At 38.7% G+C, this 7199-nt stretch overlaps 1 pseudogene; it reads left to right on the top strand.

Annotated features, from left to right (window-relative positions):
• The window catches only part of LOC136709124 (vacuolar protein sorting-associated protein 37C-like), a 28684-nt pseudogene that overhangs the window by 19854 nt on the left and 1631 nt on the right, over positions 1–7199 (top strand).

Here is a 7199-nt window from a genome sequence, read left to right as displayed (position 1 = left end):
CGGCAGCAAAGCAAAGGTCACAGTAGACCTCCCAGTAATCAAACTCTTTCAGAGGGTCCCACAGACATCCATGTCGCTGCCCTGTCAAAGAAGAATATTGAGAGTTTTAGGGCCTTTTTAGTTTGGGCGCTTGATAACTGCACTTCATTGGACAAAATTGACGGATGCTGCCAAGCCCTTAATAGCACATGCAGACACCAAAGGTTTCCCCAAGTAAACAGCTATTATGTAACAGTCAGAGTCCTCACTAGCGAGTCCTGGACAATAGCCCACAATACCTTGGATTACCACTTTGTCATAGGAAGACACCCTGTACTAGGTTTAAAAAGGTTCATGTGTTAGTCAATTAAGAAAATAAAAAACAGGTTTGTGCTTCATTTTGCTTCATTTATTTAATTTCAGAATTGCCATTTAGATATTCACTTTCAGAAAAAAACCCTATATAGTTAGGACATTCGAGACCAAACAGAACAACAATATATAGCATTCATATATCATATTCAGCATTTAGTGCGTCCACCCTTGACTTTCATTACAGTTTCTGTTCTTTTCAGACTGACCCCCAGTTTCTTAACACATTCCTGAGAATTCAGTCTAATAAACTGGTTGCATTTTGTGCTTCTTATGCTCCAGAGATTCACAAAATGCATTAGATAATGTTGAGGTCTGGGCTTTCTGTTCATTGTTCTGAGAACATTAGCAGTTTCTCTAATTACATCTGCATTTTTGTTTCTCTTTTTATCTACTCCCTTTTCTCAGTAATGGCCTATTGGCAGCTCCACATTCTTTCAAACACACAAACTGTGCAGAGTGGTCTTCTCACAAAAGACAGAAATTCTGGCAGGCTGTTTTAGATCTGTAGCAAGAGTGGACACTGATGATTTCCACTCACTCATAGATGGAAGCTATTAGCAGTCTTACGCAGTTTTCTCAACATTGCCTCATTTTTTTGTAGCATTCATGTTTTTGGTTTGGAACCGCCTGTATTTCTGCTTGTCTTATTCAAACTGATTACTTTTTAAAAATGTATTTCCTCAGAAATGTCTCTTGTAAAAGTATTACATTTAATGGCTATTTTAACAGGAACAGTTTTTACAGGCTTCTAAAGTGTAATCTCCAACTTCTGCAAATCTTCTATGGGAAAATTATAAAATTACATGATATAAAAGAGAAGAACCAAGAAATCCTAAAAGGCAGCCAAAGAAAAGTTAATCTTTTTAATAAGATAATATTGCTTACTCACGTACAGCTGTTGTAGCCTATTTCTGTGGCTCTTGTGATTGTGTCGCATGGTCTGTCCACCTGCTCAACGCTAAGGAACACCTCTGTGTCTAAAAGAGCCCTGAGCATCCAGTCTATACCAGATCCCTGTGACAAAGAGGATTAGTCAATGCCTACAGCCACATTTAGTCTACGGTGGCTAAATCTGTATGAAAGGTCTGTTTACACTCACAGGTCCCAGTGAAAGAACACAAGCTACAAGCTAAGCTGCAGACAAGCCAGGAGACAGGATCTGAACATGGTATAGACACATATTTATGGCTAAAATATCAATCATCTGTACAGAACCAAACAGGTTCCATGAGAAACATCTACTAACAATTAGCAACACAACCCTTTTGCTGAGGGTAAGAACTACAGCCTCTTAACTCTGTCCTCTTAACTCTCATCCTGGACAGCAGCTCAACTATGACATAACCTCCTGATAACTTCCTAATTACTTCTAATTACTAAAGCCAAAAATCATAACTTCATGGAAGTGCATTTGCAGGAATTCTTTCATCAGTCATTAGCTATAACTCAGTTTATTCATTCATTCATTGTCTATATGTGCTTATCCAGTTCAGGGTTGCGGTGGGTCTGGAGAGCAAGGCAGGAACACACCCTGGAGGGGACACCAGTCTCTCACAGGGCAACACACAAACACAAACACACACACACACACTCAAACCTACGGACACTTTGAGTCCGTGGGTGGAAACCCATGTGGGCACGGAGAGAACACACCATCTCCTCACCTACAGTCACTTGGAGCAGGACTTGAACCAACAACCTCCAGGTCCCTGGAGCTGTGTGGCAGCGACACTACGTGCTGCGCCATGGCTATCTCAGTTTATATAATGGTTAGATATTAAAAGTTTTAAAACAGGAAACAGTGACATATAAGTGTTCTAAACAATAATAATAAAAAAGGCCAATACAAATGCAAGATGTTTAATTCTTTTCTGACCAACTTTACTTCTTTGTAAATTTACTCTATGGTTTCACCACTTAGTCTTGCCCATCAGTTTTGCATTGGCGTGGGGTGTCTCAATTCTTGTTGGGAAGGGCAGGTGTAGAGGGCTTTATACCACTTGAAACAGATTTTTCAGGGGCACCCTTAAAATGAATGTCCAATTCCACATTAAATACTGAACCAATTCCATTATAGTGCTAATGCCTGCTGCAGCATTTCAGCTGGAACTGGAAGTCTCGAACAAAACAAAAACCGAATAACCAGCTTTATTCTCCTGTATTATGTAAGCTTTATATCACAGAGAGTCTGGATTGGTAAGTAATATATGCTTATGGAATGGTTTTGAAGGCATGATGCCTTTCTCGGAGAGTTTCTCTGCTTTTTATTGTGTTCTGCTGACGTATTGGGCTCTTAAAGGGTTGTTCCATTTTGTAGGTGAACAATTTAACTCTAACTCAGTTTCAAGGGCAAGATAACAGTCGAAACGAGGGATAGGAACAAAATTAAGAAATGGGATTCACACTTATTCTGAATTTATTGCCTGTTTCTCATTCTAAAAAGTTAAGAAAAGGGGCAAATTCTTGTTTCTACATTCATTGCCCATTTTTTCAGCATAGAGGTGTACTTTGTACTTTTACTATTACAGGCTGTAGTTCATCTCTTTCTCTTCACTTCAGTGGTCAGGGCCCCTGCAGGACCATCACAGAGTATTGTCCGCATAGTAGTGACACTATGGTGGTAATGTGTAAGTGTATGTTGTGCTGGTAAAACTGGATCAGACAGAGCTGTGCTGCTAGAGTTTGTAAATACCTTAATGTCACTGCTGGACTGGGAATAGTGTACGAAACAAAAGTAACCAACCAACCAATCGCATGAATAACAAAGTGTACTTCTTTGGACACAGTAGTGCTGGGCATTATGAGCGCAAATCAATATCACGATTAATTGTACATTTTACCACGATTACAATTAATGAATGATTATTTTTGTTTTTGTATTTTTGACCCTCATAGTTCAGTGACGAGGCTTGTACTGTAAATATGCTCTAGTATTAAAGCTGGGATATTATTTCTAAAGTTGCTGGGAGCTTGTTCCTTTCTAGTTTTTTGAGTACTGTTTATATTTGGTGTGTGATTGTGCTTTGGTCACTGAAAATCTTTTTTCTCAGCATTTACATGTGACTTCTTTGCAGTGCAGAGAATGATAGACCCCAAACAATTCCTTTTATGTGGTTGTGGTCCTGTGAGGTTCCAGACCATTAAAAAGGGTTGACAATGTATGCAAAAGTACTAATGTATATAACATTATGACCACCTCCTTGTTTCTACATTCACTGTCCACTCTCTCAGGTCCACTTACTATACAGGAGTTCTACAATTACAGACTGTAGTTCATCTGTTATTCTAAATACATTGTTTGCCCTTTTCACCCTGTTTTTCAATGGTAATGACCCCCACAGGACCACCACAGAGCATGGATGATTGGGGCGGTGTATCATCATTAGCGCTGCAGTGACACTGACGTGGTGGTGCATTAGTGTGTGTTATACTGATACGAGTGGATCAGACACAGCAGTCCTTCTGGAGTTTTTAAAGCCCACAGAAGTCACTGCCACCAACAGTGGGTCCACTGATGAAGAGGTTGACCAACACAAACTATGCAGTTACAGATGAGCTACTGTCTCTGACTTTACATATACAAGGTGGACCAACGAGTTAGGTGTGTATAACATAGTGGACGCAGTGTTTAAAATCTACAGCACAAAGTGCTATACAATGCTACAAAGTGTTCTTGTAAGGTCACTGGAGGTGAGAGAATGGACAGTGAGTATAGAAACAAGAAGGTGGTTGTGATGTTATGGTTGATCAATGTGTGTGAGCAAATGGAAGAAGGTAAAGAGTTCCAGATGGGCTAGCAACACTAAACCTGCCATCCATAGTGGAGAGTCGTAACCTGGGGACAGCTAGACAACCTCAGTCAGACGACATAATTTGAAAGCTGGGACTGGAGAAGTACAGATTTGGTTATCAACATGGCATAAATATCCTAGGTACATGAACATCTTTATTACTTACCTCTGCATGACAATCCAATCCCACAAAAGAACAAAAAAATCATCCACTGCTCTGGGGTCTCCAGGGTAGCTCATGTGATTACTCTGCCAAACACACGGTCTTCATCACTCACTCACTCTCTCTTACATCTCTCTCTCTCTCTCTCTCTCTCTCTCTCTCTCTCTCATTTAGCATTGTGTACAATTTTAAACCAGCAAACTTCTGACTATAATGCCTTTTGGTTGGGACTCTAAACCTAAGTTGGATCACCTCAGGTATTTACACATTGCACAGTTGAGGGATCTGTTGGAAGATGAGGAGACTTTACTGGACACTGCCAGAGGCAATAAAAAGGTATGTTACCACTTTAAAAAAAATATATTTTAAAATATAAATAACACTCACTGTGATGCAAGGGAGAGCCAATGTTGTAGACATATTGAAAAATTATTTTCTCACCATTTCCTACAAATGATCTGAAACAGTCTACACTGTAAAAAATGTGACTCCAATCTTTTGAAAGGCAATATACCCTATCAAGTTAAGAACAAAATTGAGCACACTCCCTGCTGAATATCACCAAAAATGTTTGGAATATGCAATTTATTTTTTGATACATATTTTTAATGAAGTGATGCATACTAATTAAATTGGCAGAGCTTTGAAAACTATTCTTTAGAGTATGGCCAACTTGGGGACACAAGCCTTGTTGACTCGGAAGATATGGGTTTTGAACAAATAGCTTAAATGATATTCCGGCATTTTTCACACGTCATTTTTTTGAGATCGTCTTTGCTGGAAAGGTGTGTGCACTTTGGTGTTCTCCCATGATTTTCAATAGGATTCAGTATAGTGATGGTTTTCATGGTCTTTTTTTGTGTGTATCTTTAGGATCATTATTGTGTTGGGGCACTCATTTCCTGCCAAGTGTGAGGAGAAAAGAAATATTTTTTTCCATTCTGTAATAAAGTACACAATAGTAATCATTTTGCAATCTATAACATTAATCTCCCCTACACCTGCTGAACATATACAGCCCTGTAACCTCACACTACTCAATCCAATGTTTCATGATACTTTGTTAAGTTTTAGCCAGGTCCATATCAAACATGCTGACTCAAACCACAATCTTACTAATGGTTTTCTTTGAATGCTGTTCAAAGAGGTTATGGTTCATGTCAGATGAACTGCCTGATCATGGAAGTATGATTTCTAAATATAGATTTTATGCCAAATTGAAAGGTCTTGCCCATTTCATGCAAGATGCGTAACTAGTGGACTATGCACATTCTAATTAATTTTCATCTTCACTATCGATTTCTGTGCCTGTGCTTATTGGCAGTTTGATTCCTCTGGTACTTCCTAATAAGTATTAGAGCTGTGTTTATATTTAGCAGTTTACCTATTATTATCTATTATATTATTATTATCTTGTACTGATTTCAATCTTAGTTAAGATTTACTTTACTCAGTGTTTATACACTACAGACTATGCCTTGCTATAGTGAGCTGGAAAGTAAATTTGAGAAAACTAGTATAAACTGCTTGTATAAACAGGCAGTTTAACCAACCATAAATATTTGCTGTGAGTTTCACCCAGCTTCTGTAATGGATAGTACTATTTCAATATTGCCTATCCTGCCTGTTATTAATTAAAAATAACAGCATGCATTATTTTATAAAATGTTGTTATTTAAATACAATAATACAACCAATATTCCAATGAAGTTGGGACATTGTGTAAAACAATTCAATTGAATACACAACAAAGACAAGATATTTGATGTTCAAACTTTAATGTTTTTTTTTGCAAATATTCACTAATTGTTGAAGCTTTGTAGGTGGAATTCTTTCGCATTTTTGCTTGATGTACAACTTCAGTTGTTCAACTGTCCAGGGTCTCCGTTGTTGTATTTTGCACCTCAAAATGTGCCAAACATTTTCAATGAGAGACAGATCTGGGTCTAGTACCCACACTCTTTTACTACGAAGCCATGCTGTTGTAACACGTGCAGAATGTGGTTTGGCATTGTCTTGCTGAAATAAGCAGGGATGTCCCTGAAAAAGACGTTTCTTGGATGGCAGCATATGTTGCTCCAAAACCTGTATGTACCTTTCAGCATTAATGGTGCCTTCACAGATGGGTTAGTAATCCATGCCATGGGCAATAACACACCCCCATACCATCAGACATGCTAGCTTTTGAATGTGTGCGCTGATAACAATCCGGACACTCCTTTTCCTCTTTGGCCCAGAGGACACAACGCCCATGATTTCCAAATACAATGTGAAATGTGGACCACAGGACACTTTTCCACTTTGCGTCAATCCATTTCACTTGAGCTCGGGCCCAAAGAAGCCAGTGGCATTTCTTTGTGTTGTTGATATATCGCTTTTGTTTGAATGGTAGAGCCCATGTGGTAATATGTGTTACAGAATGATGTCTGTTTTGAATGCAGTGCCACCTGAAGGATTGAAGGTCACAAGTATACAATGTTGGCTTACTTGCAGAGATTCCTCCAGAGTCTTTGAATCTTTTGATGATATTATTGACTGTAGATGATGAAATCCCTAAATTCCTTGCATTGTACATTGAGAAACGTTCTTAAACTGTTGGATGATTTGCTTACTCAGTTGTTCACAAACGGATGAACCTCGCCGCATCCTTGCTTGTGAATGACTGAGCCCTTTGGGGATGCTCCCTTTACACCCAATCATGACACTACCCTGTTTCTAATTAAACTGTTCACATGAGGAATGTTCCAAACAGGTGTTTTCTGAGCATTCCTCAACTTTCCCAGTTTTTTGTTGCCCCTTTACAAACTCTTTTGGAACATGTTGCAGGCCTCAAATTCAAAATGAGTGAACATTTGCAAAAAAAAACAATAATTACAACAAAAAAATAGGTT

This window comes from Hoplias malabaricus, chromosome 1, assembly GCF_029633855.1.
Source record: "Hoplias malabaricus isolate fHopMal1 chromosome 1, fHopMal1.hap1, whole genome shotgun sequence".
Taxonomy (NCBI): Eukaryota; Metazoa; Chordata; class Actinopteri; order Characiformes; family Erythrinidae; genus Hoplias; species Hoplias malabaricus.
The sequence above is the reverse complement of the archived record's forward strand: the minus strand, read 5'-3'. Positions and strand labels throughout refer to the sequence as shown.